The sequence below is a fragment of the Hylobates moloch genome, unplaced genomic scaffold (genome assembly GCF_009828535.3).
Source record: "Hylobates moloch isolate HMO894 unplaced genomic scaffold, HMol_V3 SCAFFOLD_4, whole genome shotgun sequence".
Classification (NCBI taxonomy): domain Eukaryota; kingdom Metazoa; phylum Chordata; class Mammalia; order Primates; family Hylobatidae; genus Hylobates; species Hylobates moloch.
The window spans coordinates 97,996,518-98,015,833 of record NW_026652279.1 but is presented as its reverse complement, the minus strand read 5'-3'; the positions used below and the strand labels follow the sequence as shown (position 1 = coordinate 98,015,833).

Below are 19,316 nucleotides of genomic sequence, written 5' to 3'. Positions count from 1 at the left end.
TGTTGTACAATCAATCTCTCAAACTTATTACACTAACTGAACTAAAATTTTGTATCTTTTGACCATCTGCCCAAACACTTCTGCCCCCAGCCCTCGATGTCCACCATTTTACTCTCTGCTTCTGTTAGTTCAACTTTTAAAAATTCCACATAAAAGTGATATCATGTGGTATTTGTCTTTCTTTCTGGCTTATTTCAGTTAACATAATGTCCTCCAGGTTCATTCATGTTGTTGCAAATTACAAGATTTCAATTGTTTTAAAGGCTAAGCGGTACTCCACTGTGGATATATTATTATTTCTTGTTTAATTGCTCAATATTGATATTGACATTGAATATTTTTCAACATTGACTTGCATTATTTTTACTATTTTCAGTGATTTCCCCAAAGATTAAAACATAATTTTTGTTTATTATAGTTCAATGCATCAGTTATTTTACTAATCTATATTTAGTTATATTATTTATAATATACAAATGTATATCAATAATTTTGCTTCCCACACAACTCTTTAGAACTCAGAAAACCTTGTAGCTGCATTTAACACCTCATTTTTGGTGTTAATGTTAGTTGTTCATATATTTAAATCATCATATCAGATTACATTTTTATTGTTTTATAGTAAATATTAGTTTATAGTTTCTCACGTTTACATCTTCTCTTACTCTTCATTCCCTCTTAATTTTCATGTTTCCATCATGTTTTGTCATTTTCGTGAATGACTCTTATTTTTATTTTGTCTAAAACAAATCTAATGAGAATAATTATTTTAATTTTTGTTAGCCATATCCCTTTTTTTTTTTTTTTTTTAGTTTTTTTCTTTTTATTTTCCAGTCATTTTTTAGTCTGGAAATTTTTCAGTGATTTATTTTTCAGTTCACCAATTCCCTCTTCTACTACATCCTAGCTACTGTGAGCTCATCTTTTAACTTCTTAATTTCCATTATTACATTTTTCAATTCTAAGATTTTTATTATTATTTCCTGAATTCTACATTATGGAGCATACTAATCTTGGTTATTTTTGTATCTGTTTTTCATCCTTCTATTAACTGGATCATTGGTAAGAAGTTTGCTAATTTTTTCTTGAGTATTAAATATTATATATGAAAAATCAGGGAGACTCTGGATTGTTCTCCTCCCCCAGAAAGGTTGCCACATGTCCTCTGATAGTGAGATTCAGTCAAGGCATATCATCTTAATCTAATTAGGACAAGGCTAACTTAAGCTAGGTTAGAATGTGTTTAAGGCTCTGTCTCCTTGTAGTTTACACTCATTCCTAGGACACTGCCCTCCAGTTGGTCGACCTGAAATCCTGAGGTTTCTTCCGTCACGGTTCTTGAGTATGTTTATTGTCTCTAAATATTTCCAGAAAATTCCATTATGTTTTTCAGTGGCTTTCTGATGAGCTTCTTATCACTCTTTAGAATTCAGCAAACGCCTCTAGGGGAGAAAAAAATGTCCTAATTCTTTATCTCTCTTTTCTCAATAACTTATTTCACATCTCAGCTGTTTTGAAGTCACAAACTTTAGCTTATTCCTCTTTAGTCCTGTGAGATAAATAGTCGGCTGATTTCTCTGCTTCTTTTTTTTGGGGGGGGGGTACCAAATTTCTTTATTTGAAGGAATGGTACAAATCAAAGAACTTAAGGGGATGTTTTGGTACAACATATAGAAAAGGTAAAGGCAACCCCAACATGCATGCACTGCCTTGGTGACCAGGGAAGTCACCCCACGGCTATGGGGAAATTAGCCTGAGGCTTAGCTTTCATTATCACTGTCTCTCAGGATGTGCTTGTCAAAGAGATACTCTGCCAAGCCAGATTCGGGTGCTCTCATCTTGCGCAAGTTGGTCACGTGATCACCCAATTCTTTGATGGCTCTCACCTGCTCATTCAGGTAATGTGTCTCAATGAAGTCACACAAATGGGGGTCATTTTTGTCAGTGGCCAGTTTGTGCAGTTCCAGTAGTGACTGATTCACATTTTTTTCCAAATGTAATGCACACTCCATCACATTCCACCTGCTCTCCCAGTCATCACAGTCTGGTTTCTTGATATCCTGAAGGAAGATTCCGCCACCTCCTTAGTTCTGCAGCTTCATCAGTTTCTCAGCATGTTCCCTCTCCTCACGAGATTGGTGAAGAAAGTATTTGGCAAAGTTCTTCAAAGCCACATCATCGCCATCAAAGTAGTAAGACATGGACAGGTAAACGTAGGAGGCGTAGAGCTCCAGGTTGATCTGGCAGTTGATGGCGGCCTCTGAGTCCTGGTGGTAGTTCTGGCGCACCTGCGAGGTGGACGCGGTCGTCACGGCGGCGACTAAGGAGAGGCGGTGGCGGTGGTGGTGGCGGTGGTGGCTGCGCAGCGCTGGAGCGGCTGCTGGGGCCTTGGGGCAGTCCGAGGGCGCTGTGAAGAGGTGACGGAGGGCTGGCTATGGGCAGCCGGCCGGGGTGGGGGACGAGCGCCGGGTTCCGTCCAAGCACTGTTGAAGCAGGAAACCCCGACGACTGGCGAAGAACGTCTCTCTCTGCTTCTTATTTGTATTTCTCTACTTAAAACCTTGGCTTCTAATTTGTGGACCAATTAAAACAAACAACCCCATCAAAAAGTGGGCAAAGGACATGAACAGACACTTCTCAAAAGAAGACATTTATGCAGCCAAAAAACACATGAAGAAATACTCATCATCACTGGTCATCAGAGAAATGCAAATCAAAACCACAGTGAGATACCATCTCACACCAGTTAGAATGGCCATCATTAAAAAATCAGGAAACAACAGGTGCTGGAGAGGATGTGGAGAAATAGGAACACTTTTACACTACTGGTGGGACTGTAAACTAGTTCAACCATTGTGGAAGTCAGTGTGGCAATTCCTCAGGGATCTAGAACTAGAAATACCATTTGACCCAGCCATCCCATTACTGGGTATATACCCAAAGGACTATAAATCATGCTGCTGTAAAGACACATGCACACATATATTTATTGCAGCACTATTCACAATAGCAAAGAGTTGGAACCAACCCAAATGTCCAACAACGATAGACTGGATTAAGAAAATGTGGCACATATACACCATGGAATACTATGCAGCCATAAAAAATGATGAGTTCATGTCCTTTGTAGGGACATGGATGAAACTGGAAAACATCATTCTCAGTAAACTATCGCAAGGACAAAAAACCAAACACCGCATGTTCTCACTCATAGGTGGGAATTGAACAATGAGAACTCATGGACACAGGAAGGGGAACATCACACTCTGGGGACTGTTGTGGGGTTGGGGGAGGGGGGAGGGACAGCATTAGGAGAGATACCTAATGCTAAATGACGAGTTAATGGGTGCAGGAAATCAACATGGCACATGGATACATATGTAACAAACCTGCACATTGTGCACATGTATCCTAAAACCTATAGTATAAAAAAAAAAAAAAAATGCCCAAAGGAGGGTGACTCTTAGAATGATCTTGTAAGTCTCTGAGTTTCTTTTTTTTTTTCTGCAAACCCCTCATCTTTCAATTTCTAGTTGCTTTGGCAGCTCTCCGCTGTATTCAAACAAATGGTTTAGTCAAATTTTTCTCTTTGTTTTCAAGTTGGCTTATTGGTCTCTGTAAGCTACTCCATAATGAATGGAAGCAGAAGTTTCAAGGAATCGCTGATAAATAAAAATGTTGTATAATTGTTGCAATTATTACTGTTGTTGATGCATTTTTTTTTAATTCCATAGAACCAAAGCTTCTACACTGTTTCCACTAGGCAAGAGTAAGTGGCAATTGACTACCAAAAGTTGAAAACTCTTATCTGTTACAGGTGTTCTGGTATTTGAGGTGGGCATTAGCTTTTAGTAGGGCATGCAGCATATCTCAAATGCAATAGCTTCCTGTGAATACCTCATCACCAGTCACCAATATTGCTATAAAATCTAAAAAATTCAGCTTTTTTGTTTTTTTTAATGTAGCTAATATTTGGCCATCTATAAAAGTCAGATGTGTAATCTTTGCACATCCCCAAAACATTTCATGCTGTATTTATCAATATGAAATATATAATTTTTAATTAAAAATACAAATCTCATACTCTCAATCTATATTTAAAAGTTTATTTTTTCACAGATTTATAGAGAAAACTTTTTGCCCTTTAGTCTATGTGCGAAAATACTTTTGGGTATATAAATAGTTCTATTTCATCAGTGATTAACATATACAATATATTATAGAAAAATCTTTTCCATATTATATTTTACCTGGCATGTGTATTTATATAATACCCAAAACTTTTCATTGTGACAATTTTTTTGTCACCTTGAGAATGTGTGTAAATATCACTGAGTGAAATCAATTGCTTTAAACTACAATGTGATGCAACTATGTGAACTGGCTGGTTTAGTAAAATGTAGTTTTAATATGAATTAATAGAAGTAGAGTGCCAGAACAAGAGATGTGCAGATCCTGCTATGTTCTGTTGTGATCAGGACTTACTTCAATTTTGGTACTCTGCTTTAAACATCATACATTAAAGGAAACATCAATTATAACATTGCACACAGTGTCACTAGGATAGTGAAAGGCTCTTAAACACTGTTTGCGAAGAATAATTCACAAGACTGAAATGAAGACAAGATTTGTCAAGTAACACATTTTCTAATATTTAGAAGTCTGTAACACACAAGCTTAAGAGACATCCTGGGCCATTATGGAGGAAAGAATCCCAACTGGTCAACATATGAGTGAAAAACATTTTAATAACTGGAATTGTACTGTCACAGATAAATTAATATAGGAAGTAAAAAATGTATAAACAATTAAAAATATTTGATGATTTCATAGAGATGGTATCAAGGGGATAAAAACATCCTACCAGGAATAATCTAGGTGATTTCTAAGATTTCTTCCAATTCTAAAACTCTGAGATTAAACAACATTGTGTAAAGTCAGATCTCTGCTTTTCTTTCTCATTTAATACCTTAAAATTCATTTATGTGGAACATCAAACATTGAACTGATTTGTCTCTTACGATTTGGGGGAAGGATTGAAATTTGAAAAAGGATAATATGTATAATTTTATTATATCATAGTATTTAGTTCAAAAAATTTCTGCTGTACAATCTTTTCTATAACTAGCAATAATAAAGGAGATAGGACCCGTGGTTCATGATCTTAAATCAAGCTAAATTTCCTGTCACAAGGCTGGCTTTTCCTTCTGTGCCTAATAATATGTTCATCATTTCCTTCTGAGACCTCACCAGGAGCATGTTTAACATTCATATTTCTGCCAAGCTGTCATGTTTTATCTCAGATGCTGTAAGCTTTCTCTACCGTGTTCCTCACAGCCATCTGAATTCTCACCAGAATTGCTTTTCACTCCACATTGCCACAAATCATTTCTTTGAGGCAATCTGGGTTTTCTATACCATGGTCCCCAAAATTCTTCCAGCCTCTGCCCATTAATCAGTCTCAAAACGACTTCCATATTTTTAAGCATTTGTTACAGCAGCACCTCATTTCCTGGTACCCAAACCTGTCGTTTCTTGGGGCTGCCATAGCTAAGTACCACAAACAGGGTGGCTTAAAGCAACAGGAACTTACTCTTTCACAGTTCTGGAGGCCAAAAGTCTGAAGCCAGGGTGTTGGCAGGGTCATTTTCCATCTGGAGACTCTGACAGAGAATCTGTTCCATGCCTTTTGGGTTATAATGCCTCTGTTCCAAGGCTTTCCTTGGTTTGCAAATCTATCACTCCAATTTCTGCTTTCACGGCCTTCTTCCCTGTGTGTCTTTGTCTCTGTGAATGTCTCCTCTTAAAAGAACACAAATCATTGAATTTGAAGCCCATCTAATCCAGTTCGACCTCATCTGAATTAATTATATCTGCAAAGACTTTATTTCCAAATAAGGTCACATTCTGAGGTTCCAGGTAGATATGAATTTGGGAAGGACGCTATTCAATCCACTATATAGGTTCTGTGTTCCTTAAGGTCTGTACTATGTGTGGTTCTAGAAGTCAACACAGTGCCTGGCACCTAGAATGAATGAATGATTTAGTGAATTTCCTCCATCACTAACTCTGTCAAATAAGAACAGTTAAGTGTCAAAGTTGAGGTGGATGCATTAAATAATGCTCACTTTATTTGAGCAAGATTTAAGAGTCAGCCTTGACTGTCAATTCTCTTATGGGCCACATAAGCGTTGCATGTCACACTGGGGTCTAATCTCACTTGTCTGATTGTTCCCAAATAAGCTTGCTTGAGAAAAACTTCCACTCCATCTACTGAGATAGAAGTTTGCCATTTGCAGTTGAATCTATGCTATTCCGGAAAGATCTGTATCACATTCTTTACTCTGGTCCCTCCTACAAGAGAGGATCCTACTAGGTCATCAACATTTCTGTACATTAGGAATGTAGCTGTGTGACCTCAGTAAGCCACTTAATCTTTTTTGGCTCTGTTGTTTTGTAAAATGGGATTATTAATGGTACCTACTTTGTAGGGTTGCCATAAGCATGAAATAAATTAATTTCTTAAAGTACTCAAAACAGTGTCTGGCCCAGAGTAAATATATGTTTGTTTAATAAATAGTATTTAATGTCAATCAATCAAAATCAATGAAGTTTCTCTATAAACAAAGTATTAAGCAGCTACCAAGTTCTCAAAAGGGGTTGGCTGTTTCTTATAATTTTCTTAGAGACATAGCAACTTAGAACTGGTTTCATCAAGGTAGTTACTAAATTCAGCGACATGAAGGAAAATTTTCTGAGAAGCATTTTCCTGGCTAAGCTTAAAGGTCTGCCTCTCAAACACTTCTGTTTTGGAGATATGACATTTTATAGCATGAATGGAAAAAATTGTCTGGAAGTTATAGTGTTTTTTTAACATAACACTCACTATTGTACCTCACATTTTACGGTTTACAGAATGTTTGTTTTAAGTAGTCAGTAGGGTTGCAGAAAGTATAACCAACGTGCATCCTGATTTGTGAATCGCATGTAATCTGAGAGCATCTGAAAGCCTGTTGGTGTCCTTTTCTTGGCTCATGGCTCACACACTCCCTTGAAGGGCTGTCAAAGTTTGCATGGCTTAAATGTCATTTTTTAAATTACTAAGGATTTAAAGTCAGGCTAAGGTTTTGTGTGTGTGTGTGTGTGTGTGTGCATGCATGTGTGTATGTGTTGAAGATGAAAGAGTTTAGCAAATACCAGTTTATTGACTATGAAAATGTACCCAGACTTCACTTAAACCACTTTTCTCACCCACCCATAGAACTGTTTCAATCAAGTTCAATCAAGGTGACACTAATGAGCTAACAGTCTTCCAGGTAGGAGTGACATTGACATCAGAAACATTCTATAGATCTTAGCCTCACCTCTCATACGCATCCCCTCCCCCATCTTTTGTCTCTTTCCAGAGCCTGAAATCTGTTATTATTCCTCTTGGGAGGTCCGTTTACATTGAACACACATCTGGCTTAATTAGGTTGACAGCTGCTACAGGTACCGTTGGACAAGGTCCAGCCATCTCAGTGCATTCCCATTTACTTGACAGCTTAACCTTTCACAATCTCATCTTCAGAGTGCAAATGAACTTGAGAGATGTGCTTTTATTATTTGTTAATACACGCTCATTTTCTACCTTGCCACCAACCTTGCCACCAAAATCGTAATCAACAGAGACCACACTAAAAAGTAAAGGGTGTTTCCCTAATGCCAACTGGTGAACTGCAAAGACCAAACTACCCAAACCTATGAAAACTTGGCAAAAAAGCATAAGAAGCAGTGGTCCAGGGCAGTTGGAGAAAAGGCTGAGAAAACAATCCCACTTTCAAGGCTTATGGCTTGAGTTTGCTTATATAAAATCTTTAGGCAGTAAAAAGTGATTATAGTTATTTCTGCCTTCAGCCACAGCCAACAAAGAAGGTGGTCTTCAGATTCCCCACATACACTGATGTTTTTCATCTACACTGTTGTACTTCTAGCAATGGAGTGACCAAACATTTTGCACGTGCATACAGAAATAATCTGTTTGTTGCAAAGCCACTTGGTCTGTGTTTTAAACCACCTGCCTTAAATGCCTTTGCAGTTGTTTTAATTCATGCATAATTTTTTTCCACTAAAGCTTCATGTAGAAACAGCACTGAGAGTAACAACTACTTTTAGCTGCCTCAACCCAAGCCCAAGCCCAAATTAATAAAAGCAAAGTCAATTCCAAAAGTCCCTTCCAAAGAAAGGTGGTTAGCTTTTTCATACCACATTTACTTAGAGCAAGAAAGTCCTTTATTTAACAAAGTACTATTTGACTTCCTGGAAGTTTAGATGTTTGATTCTCTGTGGCGATTGTATTTTCCCAAGAAGCAACACCTTTGGGAGGCCAGAGGACAAAAGGAAACTGAGGGTCATTCCGTTTTCCCGGACCATGATTTTCCTTTGGCTATTATATTGAATCATTATAGCTAAATTGTTTTTCTTCTCCAAGAACTAAAAGTAGATCTACCATTCAATCTAGCAATCTTACTAGTGAGTATCTACCCAAAGAAAAAGACATCGTTATATCAAAAGAACACCTGCATGCATATGTTCATTACAGCACAGTACACAATTGCAAAGACATGGAACCAACATAAGTGTACATCAATTGACTTCTGAATAAAGAAAATATGATACATATACACCATGGAATACTACACAGCCATAAAAAAGAAAAAAATGTCTTTTGCAGCAACTTAGATGGAGCTGTAGGCCATTATTCTAAGTGAAGTAACTGAGTAAGAGAAAAACCAATATGTTCTCATAAGTGAGAGCTAAGCTATGGGTAGGCAAAGGCAAACAGAGTGGTATAATACATACAGAGTGGTATAATGGACATTGCAGACTGCAGACTCAGAAGGGAGGCAGTGGAGGGGCATGAGGGAACATTTACACTGGCATCCTTCTCCTTCAGTGCTAACTTTCAGTCACAATAGAACACCTTGAGCTCAGGGAAACTGAGGGCACTCTTCCTCAAAGCAGCCAGAGTTGCAAGGTCTGAATGGTCATCAGATTCATCTTTCTGGGTAAATAGATGGCATCTCGTAACTATGAAATGATGATGCTTATTAAGAAGAGGTGGAGGTGCAGTGTGAAGCTCTCCTGAGTGCACCGTGGTTTTTGGCAGCACTTCAGGGGTGAGGATGGCTGCCTTAGGTCAACCTGGCTGGTGTCAGAATAGGTTTTGCCTTTAGGGCAGACTAGGATACCTTCAAGGCAACCAGGAGTGAAGCTGTCTCCCTCTTGCTGTCAAGTGATTGACGGGAATGATTTGGGGACCTATACTGAACTCCCAGACAGCCATACCCCCACACGAAGCCTTGGTGCTGGGAATAGCATCTCCTGGCCTCCTGGAGCTAACTCGCCCAGAGAAAATAAGGGCTAGGGCTCCCAGGATACCAACAAAATCCCAAAGATTGAATATTCAGGCAGTTAATTCTGGTATATAGTATGTATAAATAATCATATTTCTTAGAGATGCTTATCTACAATAAGGAAAAAAACTGACTTTTGTACAAAACCATTTTACCTACCACCACAATGTTTCTCACAATGTATTGGTAGATGTCAAACAGTAAAGAAGCAAGATCAGAAAAAGTTTTATCATCTTTGCTGCCCCAACAGCAAATTAAACAAACAACAACATTTAGTATATTTATTTAAGAAGTGTATTAGCAATTAACTATTGTGTGTGCTTTGATCCATTTCCTAAAATCAAACAAAAAATAAGATACGCAGTTGAGCAAGCAAGAAATCAATTTGTGCTGCTTCAGATTTCACGGAGATGGTCATCAAATTTGTGCCCTTGATCAAACACTACAAAATAAGTACTTTTTCTTTTTTCTTCTACAAATCTGTATACCACTCAGGTCAAATGCCTGTTTAATTTATAGAAATCTAAATAAATAACCATACGATAAAATTTTATGATCTAATCACACCATGCCCTGGATATTAGTCATAGGCCACTGTGCTTTCTGCCCACTGTAAATCACTCAGCACAACGGCTGACTTATTTACCACAAACCGTTTTAACAAATGTAGTCCTGCCTTTCCCTCCATATTAATTAATACACACAACAAAGGATAATGCTATCCCTAGGACAACAAAACCCTTTTGTTCCCTGAAGCCTCCAGGCATCCACTGAGGCCCCTTTGTAGGTGCTTTCTCCTCGCTGATTAAAGGAGATATTTTGTGTGTTCCAGTAAGAACTGGGAGAGTAATCCTGCACCTGTTGGAGGCTTAGAAAACTGGTGAGTAAACCTCTCAAACCTCCATGGCTGACTCAGTTTTCTCAGCCTGGAGGACTGGCAGAGAGCTTCCCAAAACTGGAAACATGTTTCTTGAAGCTTTCCTCACATCACCTAGAGCCACTCCCGTTGCATTTCTGAGGGCTTTGTCCTAATTTTCAGTTACTCATTTTTTTTTTAAAAGCTTTGACAGTCAGGTCCAACAAGTAAATCCAATTTCAGTGTGAAAAATGCAGCAAAAAAAAATGAGGCTGTTTGATTTATTTTAGATCAAACATCCAGTTATTTGGAAATATCTGTTTTTTACTAAATTTTTATTATCATCCAGATGTTTGGCATTTTGGTAGACATGGATTAAGTGCCTGCATTGTATTAAAAAGACCCATTTCAAAAGGAAAAATGATATAACATTCTTGTAAATTCGAGTAAACCAAAAGATTGGCTTCTTTCTTAGCACAATCAAAACAAACTTTCATCACCTCCCTTATAACCTCACATCCTAAAGGGAAGGGGGAGATGTCTATAAAATATCTGGGTTTTTTTTCCCACAATATATTCTTACACAAATCTGCAGGTTTTGGACAGTCAAAAGAGAGACCCACCTGGCACACAGGAAGCCACACACGGCCAGCAGGACCACTCCAGGCCGTCGAGGCCCATGGTCGGGACTCTGTTCACCATATGTGGAGATGTTGCTTTCCTCCAGAAGCTCTGTCACATTCACTTCCAACCGGTCTTGGATGTCATTGAGGACTTTGGCATCATTCTCCTCAGACACAAAAGTGATGGCCAGGCCTTTAGTGCCAAAGCAATCTGCACAGGCCACTGGGTGGAGGTAGGTGTCCGAGTCTTCAGGCATGCCATAGTTAAGACGACGTTGAATCACTCAATTCCTACAATGGTTAGGAAGTGATTGAAAGTGAACGCGGGGACTCTGAGCAAACCTGCTGAGATATAGGCTTGGGGCTGCCTCAGTAAATTCCTCCAGTGAAGTGGATGGGATCATGGCGTGGATGATGACAAAAGAGTAGAAGAGAAGTTATCGACAGATTTGCACAGAGGCCGTCGAAGATTTTATAAATAAAGAAAAATGTCTGCAGCCAGTGGTTTACGCCAAATATCTTCCCAAGCCTCCATATCCGTGTGGATGTTGCAACTGACTACAAACAGATTGATGTCCACCAGGATCCACTGCTGGAAATCCTTGGACTGCTGATAGCATGACAGGCATTCCTCCTGGGCCGTGGCCAGGAAGTTCTGCTCCATGAGGAGCTGGGCCGGGGACATGCAGGGCTGCACCAGCTTGATGAAGATTGCCACCTGTTTAAATTCCAGCATGTCCAGGAGATCAAAAAGCTTGCGGTTCTTCTCAGCGTCCTTGAGCTTGAGGTAGTACCGCTGCAGTGCGTGCAGCACGCACTTGGTCTCGTCATCCACAAACACCTCCATGGGATCCTGCATGGACTCCCTGCACACAGGCCAGATCTCCTTGCTCAGCGTGGCACTGAGCATGATTCACTGCTTCTGCTGGAACATCAGGTGGGAGGCCTCCCACATGTCCCGCCACATGTCCAGCCACCCCAGCATCTCATCCAGCACAAAGTGCTTCACATTCTTCAGGTTGAGGCTCCTGTTCTGCACAAGTGCTACGATCCAACCTGGGGTCCCCACCATGACATGAGGACAGTTCGTCAACAATTCTTCATTCTTCTTGATGAAGAGGCCTCCGAAAAACATGGACACCTTGACACTGGGCATCTACTTGGAGAAGTGATCATTCATACTCCTTGCTGATCTGGAAGGCCAGCTCCCCTGTGTGGCACACGATCAGGACTGTCACCTGTCAGTTGATGGGCCCGATCTGCTGCACAGTGGCCAGCACAAAGACCGCCGTCTTGCCCATCCCAGATTTGGCCTGGCACAGGATATCCATGCCCACGGTGGCATGGAGAATGCACTCATGCTGGACCTCAGGAGCTCCAGTTTCAGCAGAAAGTCCCAGAAACCAGAGCTGTGAACAGAAACGTAGGATCCCTTGACATCTTTCTTACGGGGAACCAGAGTGCTCCCTGGAGAAGCCTGGGGCTCTTCATAATCCAAAAGCTCATTTTCTGCATCCTGTTCTGCCATGTTGCTGAGAGCAGAGAGAGGCAGGGCCCTGGTACCTCGTTCTCTTCCACATGCCACGAGGGGATGCAGTTGCTAATTGTTTATATCTATTATAAGAATTAACAGCTAATGGCCAGGCACCTGGCTCACGCCTGTAATCCCGCCACTTTGGGAGGCTGAGGCGGGTGGATCACGAGGTCAGGAGATGGAGACCATCCTGGCTAACGTGGTGAAACCCCGTCTCTACTAAAAATACAAAAAATTAGCTGGGCCTGGTGGCGGGCACCTGTAGTTCCAGCTACTCGGGAGGCTGAGGCAGAAGAATGGTGTGAACCCAGGCGGTGGAGCTTGCAGTGAGCCGAGATCGCGTCACTGCACTCCAGCCTGGGCGACAGAGCAAGACTCCGCCTCAAAAAAAAGAATTACCAGGTAATTAAAAAGAAATACACAACCAAATTGAGAAGTTAGGCAGGGATGGAGCTGGCGAGACTTCTCAGAAATTAGCCCCTGTCAACAGGAACTATCCTGCAAGCCCTCCTACTTTGGCTGTGAATTGAGGGGATGCAATTCCCAAGGTCATTGCCATACCAATGAGTAGAGGGTGCAGATGGAATCTTGCTACTAGCTCTGCAGGGGTTGGAGGACAAAGCTTGAACCCTGTGGCAACAACATCACACAGGCAGACCTTTAAAAAACTATTAAAGTATTTCACTCTGGGGACTGGGTGTCTGAATTGGGGTGGTGCTGATGGACATAGTGAGAAGTGATCTGTTTAAAACATAAGCAGGGCAAAGAGTGAAGAGTGTTTTCTAGGCATTTTGGCCTAAGCAGCACTGTAAATGGTGTGAACTTGGGAATACAAGAGGAGGAACAAGAATGTGAACAAAAAACAAACAAAACCAAAGGTCAGCTTGGCACAGGCTTAATTTGGGTTACCTGCAGACACCTACAGAGGACGTGAGCAGGTGAAACTCTGAGGCTCCACACCAAGGGCGATGGCAGAGCTGAGATGCGAGTGTGGTGCATGAATGTACTTTAAAATGATAGGTCTTCATTCAGCCTTGGGTTATAAGGATAGAAAGGGGAAAAGAACCAAAGATTGGGTGCCACAGTGCTCTGACATTTCAAAGTCAGGAAGAAGAGTAGGAATCCACAAGGGGACTGAGTCAGACGTGATCTTCTCTGAGTGGTTTCCTTACCTCATCATTTCCCAAATCCTGAGTTAGATTGTGATTCTACAGAAGTCTGTGCTTGTCCACCATAGCATTTATCAAGTTATATCACAAGTATTTTACACTGGATAGTATACTCATTCTGTGAAGGAAGGGACTGTGTCTTGCTACATCTTGAAATTGACTCAGGCAAATGGTAGACTGTAAAACCACCACTTACGGAATGAAGGGAGAAAATTTAGACCCCAAAGCCTATATAGATAGCCTAAGATGTTATCCCATTTCACAAGTAACTTGCATTAGTAGAAGCTTCAATCCTACAATAGATGGGCTTTAAGTAGATGCTATTCTTTTTTTTTTTTTTTTAACTTTTTAAATGTTTAATAGAATTCTCCAGTGAATCCTTCTGGTCTTGGGCTTTTCTTTGTTGGCAAGTTTTTGTTTTTTTTCTATTTTCTTTTTTTTTTAATTTTTTTATTATTATACTTTAGGTTTTAGGGTACATGTGCACAATGTGCAGGTTTGTTACATATGTATCCATGTGCCATGTTGTTTTGCTGCACCCATTAACTCGTCATTTAGCATTAGGTATATCTCCTAATGCTGTCCCTCCCCCCTCCCCCCACCCCACAACAGTCCCCCGAGTGTGATGTTCCCCTTCCTGTGTCCATGAGTTCTCATTGTTCAATTCCCACCTATGAGTGAGAACATGCTATTCTAACAACATAGGTGGCCCTTGGTGTATCTGGAATGTGTCATTTTACCCAAGTATGCCAAGGGAAGAAAAAATCTTAGTCTCTTTCTCTCTTCCCTCCTTCCAGTTTTGGAGAGCTGTAGCTAGAAGTAAATCCTCTAAAGATGAAGACTACTAATTACAACATTTCACATTTTGGGTCATTCTTTATTCACAAAACATCACTGTAGCCACCACCTCAGCCTCTACACTTCCAGCAAGGAGATCTGGCCTGTGTGCAGGGAGTCTGTGCAGGATCCCATGGAGGTGTCTGTGGATGACGAGACCAAGCGCATGCTGCACGCACCGCAACAGTACTACCTCAAGCTCAAGGACACTGAGAAGAACTGCAAGCTTATTTCCTGGCCCGCTGCACCCCAGTCCTGCCTTACGCTAAGTCTCCATGTCAGAGGATGACATATACATATGTGCGTGCACATGCATATTCACCATCTGGCCCTTGTTCCATCCAGGTGATTTATTTCTTGCATCTTGCATCTCCTTATTGAAATGATAAGCAGATGCATGATAATTCATTTTCTTTGTCAATTCCCTGCTTCTCATTTGGCTAATTCAATGCCACACTAACACTTCTATTAATTTGGCACTTGGAACTGATAGATTTACTGTGTGGCATTCCATCTCTAACTAAACAAAAATAAAACCGCAGACTTCGAGCTTTTTCCAGTGTCAAAGTTTTGCTGCTGCTGCTGCTGCTGCTGTTTTGGCCACTGCTGCATTGTATGAAGCTTATCCACATCCTTTAATCATATATTCTCTTGAACTGAGGTATATGGGAATAATACCTGAAGTTTTTCCACTTCATGGAGGCATTGTAAATATTCCTGAAGTGAAGAATTCTGTGGTTAAAGAAGTCATCTTCCTTATAAATCACAGGGTTCACTTGAGTCATAAGGCAACCTGCTCTTCTATAGCAAATGCTTGCTTGCTGCAAAGTCCTGGACTAGGAGTCTCAACAGTGATTACCCGCACCTTGTCCATGATATCCACGTATGTAGGTGACATCTCTGGAGACAATTAACTCTGTAAAATTTTAGGACAATCAGTTGCCTATGAATCTGAATAACATCTGCAGTTATAGCAGGGAGGATAAAATTAGCAGAGTGATCAATTCTTATCCTTCAGGATGTAAACTAACAGCTGGATTGAGAAAGAAAGTTACACAATCAAATTTCATCAGTGATCTGTTGCAAAACGAGTGGTTGGCCACTACCAAAATTCCCAGCCCAGGCCTTTGTTGTAAACAAACATTGGCTACACATGAGCAGATTCTCCTTTTCACCCAGGCACACTCTGTGATTTCTAAGGACATTTGCAAGGTTTGCAATCCAGAAGCTCATTGAAACATCAGGTATCTATCGGGGTTTGGAGAGAAGTGCATCACCAATTCAAATGCCAACCAGCCTTGCTGGGAACATGCCCCAGGGTAACCACTGCTAGGGTGACTGATCTATCTGAAGTTCAATTAAGGAAAAACGCTTGTCCTCACTTCCAAGTTTTGAAAACAGTTGGGCATTTTTGAACATTTTGAACTCTCTTTCTCCCCTGTAACCACTTCTTTTCCGCCCTGAAATCTATAGTGGGAAAGAAACGTATTTAGTAATTTAAGCTCTCATCTTAAGAAAAGTTCAAAGTAGGTGTGGAGTAAATGTTGTGAGAGGGAAACCTGAACCTAGAGTTAGTGTAATAAGCCCAAGACCCAGACATATCAAGAAAGTTAGCAATGCCAGAAATAAACACAGCCGAGCATAAATCAACAGAGACTGTGGATGGAAATTTCACTGCGGGTATCACTGGGAACAGGAATAAAACAAGCAGATGGTAATATTGGAGAGAAAAGGGGAAACATAAGAAGAAAACATAAAAAGTGGAAATATTTGACTTTTTCATAAAGTAAAAGAAATTTTAAATTTTTTTTCTACTTAGCAAGTTCTGAGTAAGAATTAAGCATCATGATGAAAATAAATAACCTTCAAGAAAAGGATTATAAAAAGGCATAGAAGAACTTTCAGATTTAAAATGGAGTCCAGGCAATTCCAGAAACCAGGTCCGGTTGTATTTGCCTAGATTAAGCCAATATTGCCCAATATTAGTAGCAAAACTGCTCATATCAAAATCCAACTTAGCTTTGAGGAAATACAAATCAGTCTACAGACATGTTAAGTTTCAACAAATCCAGTAAATCAGAAATGCAGTGCAAAACAAAATTGAAAAATAAGATTTTTCAAAAATCATGCTTTTTGGCCGGGAGCAGTGGCTCACACCTGTAATCCCAGCACTTTGGCAGGCTGAGAGGGGCAGATCACGAGGTCAGGAGATTGAGACCATCCTGGCTAACACAGTGAAACCCCGTCTCTACTAAAAAAAAAAAAAAAAAAAAAAATTAACTCGGCATGGCAGCGGGCACCTGTAGTCCCAGCTACTAGGGAGGCTGAGACAGGAGAAAGGCATGAACCTGGGAGGTGGAGCTTGCAGTGAGCCGATATCGCGCCACTGCACTCCGGCCTGGGCGACAGAGAGAGACTCAATCTCAAAAAAAAAAAAAAAAAAAAACAACTTTATTGATCATTGAAAATATGTGTTACCTAAATTGGCATGTTTTGCAAAAGCAACAAACTGGGCATTGCTTTTATTTATGAATTATTTCAATACCACGTACTGTGTGCGCACCACACTCTTGGCAGACTGCTGGGTGCCAAAAACACAAAGACACACAGCACATGGTCCCGCCCTCAAGGGATCTGGCCTAAGTGGGTTGTTAACTTACTCTGGTCACATAAATATCTTCAGATTTACACCAAGACATTTCACATGGAAATCCATAAGTGATTCCATTTCAAATGCGAAACAATCTCATCCGTTTATACTTAAACATGTTTTCCTCAGAGACCTCCCTCCCTGACCTTCTGAATTGGCTTAATTCCATTCACGAGTTCCCGTGGAAGTGCACAAGGCACTTCCTTGTGCTTCCTCTGCCAAAATACTCAAGGTACTCTATGGCAGTTTTGCCTACTCTTTACTCGCTACTGTCTTCATTACTGTCCCCCAAGGAATTAGTAAGTAACTTAGGAATGAATGATTACATGATAGAAGTGCTGAATAAATAAATGAACTGATCATTAAACTGAACTGTCCCTGAAGAACTGGACAAAACAAGTGAGCCTATTTGCCTGGCCCTATTTTTTTATATTTTCTCTGAAATTATGAGTGCTACTTTGGACTATAAATTCCTTTTTAATTGGAATGACAGGTCCAGATTTCTCTGCTTCTCTCTTGCACTTTACTGGATAATCCACGGGTCATAGGTTTTTAGGCTGATTTAATTCCTACAGCACTCTTAGAAAATGAAGTGCACAGCTTTTACAATGACAATTGCTGTTTTAAAATTTGCTTACAACACATAATTAGACAGATGAATATGGTATAAGCATGATGCAGATATTTTAAATGTGTAACAGTGCCATCAGAAGTACTGATAAAAGATAACTTTGTTCTGGTATATGTGAACAAGTTTATACATCTTGAATACTTCTTGCAGGTTTATTATGAAAATATTTTCTATCTTGAACAATGGATTCATTGTCGGAAATCTGATACGTTCAGCAACAGAAAGAACCTTACTTTTCTGATGGAGGTGGATTTTCTGTACAGGATTAGTTCAAACTAGTTCCTATAAAAACACACAAGGAAGGATAAGACACATTCTTCCATAATATTGCACGAAAGTGAGTTCAGAATTTAAAGATTACCTCATAGTTTTATTAATATACTGTAATTAACCGAGCTTCTCCGCTTAAATTACTAATTGGGGGATTCCTATCACAAACTTGAGCTGCTTTTCCTCTCAGGAATGTTCACTTCTAAACTTGTTATAACATTCTGGTCTCATTAAGTTACCAATTCATCTGCTATATACAGCTGTCTTCACAATCTCTTCCTTCATAAGAATCGCAGCCAACAGAAGCATTTTCTGTTTTACAATTACCGACTACTACAAGGGAGACCAAGGAAGCGGACAATAGCTCAACTCCATGACTGCCTGGACTTAGTAATTGTAAGCTGTGTTTGACAAAATGTAGACATATATAGGATTAATGGAATGAGTTGTATTTCGGACGTAGGAAACCTTGTTAACATCAGTTATAGTTTCTCTTTTAAAGCTAACTATGTGAAAGAATATTTTTTATTCCTTTTAAAGTTACTTTTAATGCATTCAATCTTCTGGTTTTTTACCTTGGTTAAACTCTCATTAAATTGAGTGGTTTTATCTTTAATTTAGGGGTTTATTTCTGTTTTTCAAAAACTCATTCTGCTTTCAAACAAGAGAAACATAAGCACAGATATTTTATATATCTAATAGTGCTATCACAACTACCAATAAAAAAGCTGTGTTGAAAAAATAAAAACAAAACACAAAATCTTGTTTTTACTCAAGAGTTTAACAATAAATTCATTGGTCTGTGACAATAAAATGTATTTATCTGTTAGCAATTGACTCAAGAATTGAAGCAGAATATTAAGCTGAGTAGCAAGGTCAATGTTAGCAGTTCATTTATGAAGGCTCCACACTGGTAAATAAGGAAAGATAAAGGGTATTTTCATACTTGAGAAATGTATAGCTATATTCTCCCTCAAGAGATTTTGAAATAATGTTAAATTTGGGGAAGTCTTGGTTTTAGACAGTCACGATTTTCTTCCATAAAGTTTCTAAACGCTCTTTACCTCTATAGAATCATCAACATAAGAGAAATAACAGAAAGTGGACCAAGGACAATATTGTTCTTAACTGCATGTTTATGAAAGCCCAAGCCTCAAGTGACCAAGAATACTCCTGCGTCTTGCTTTATAATGCAATAATAATCAAGCTCAATTCGGATACACAACTTACAATGTGTAGTTCACCACTGGACACCAGGCACCTGGGAAATGGGGTCCAAAAGAGGCACATCTTAGTGGCCCCCTGGTGCACCAATAGTGGCCCCTTAGTGGTTTACTAGCTTCTCATTGGC

The 19,316-nt window shown here is 39.8% G+C and overlaps 2 pseudogenes; both read right to left on the bottom strand.

Moving 5' to 3' along the window:
* Nucleotides 1-1,661: 1,661 nt before the first annotated feature.
* On the bottom strand, nucleotides 1,662-5,477 carry LOC116467462 (ferritin heavy chain-like; annotated as a pseudogene).
* Nucleotides 5,478-5,492: 15 nt separating this feature from the next.
* LOC116467461 (ATP-dependent RNA helicase DDX39A-like) lies at nucleotides 5,493-12,681 on the bottom strand (annotated as a pseudogene).
* Nucleotides 12,682-19,316: the final 6,635 nt, after the last annotated feature.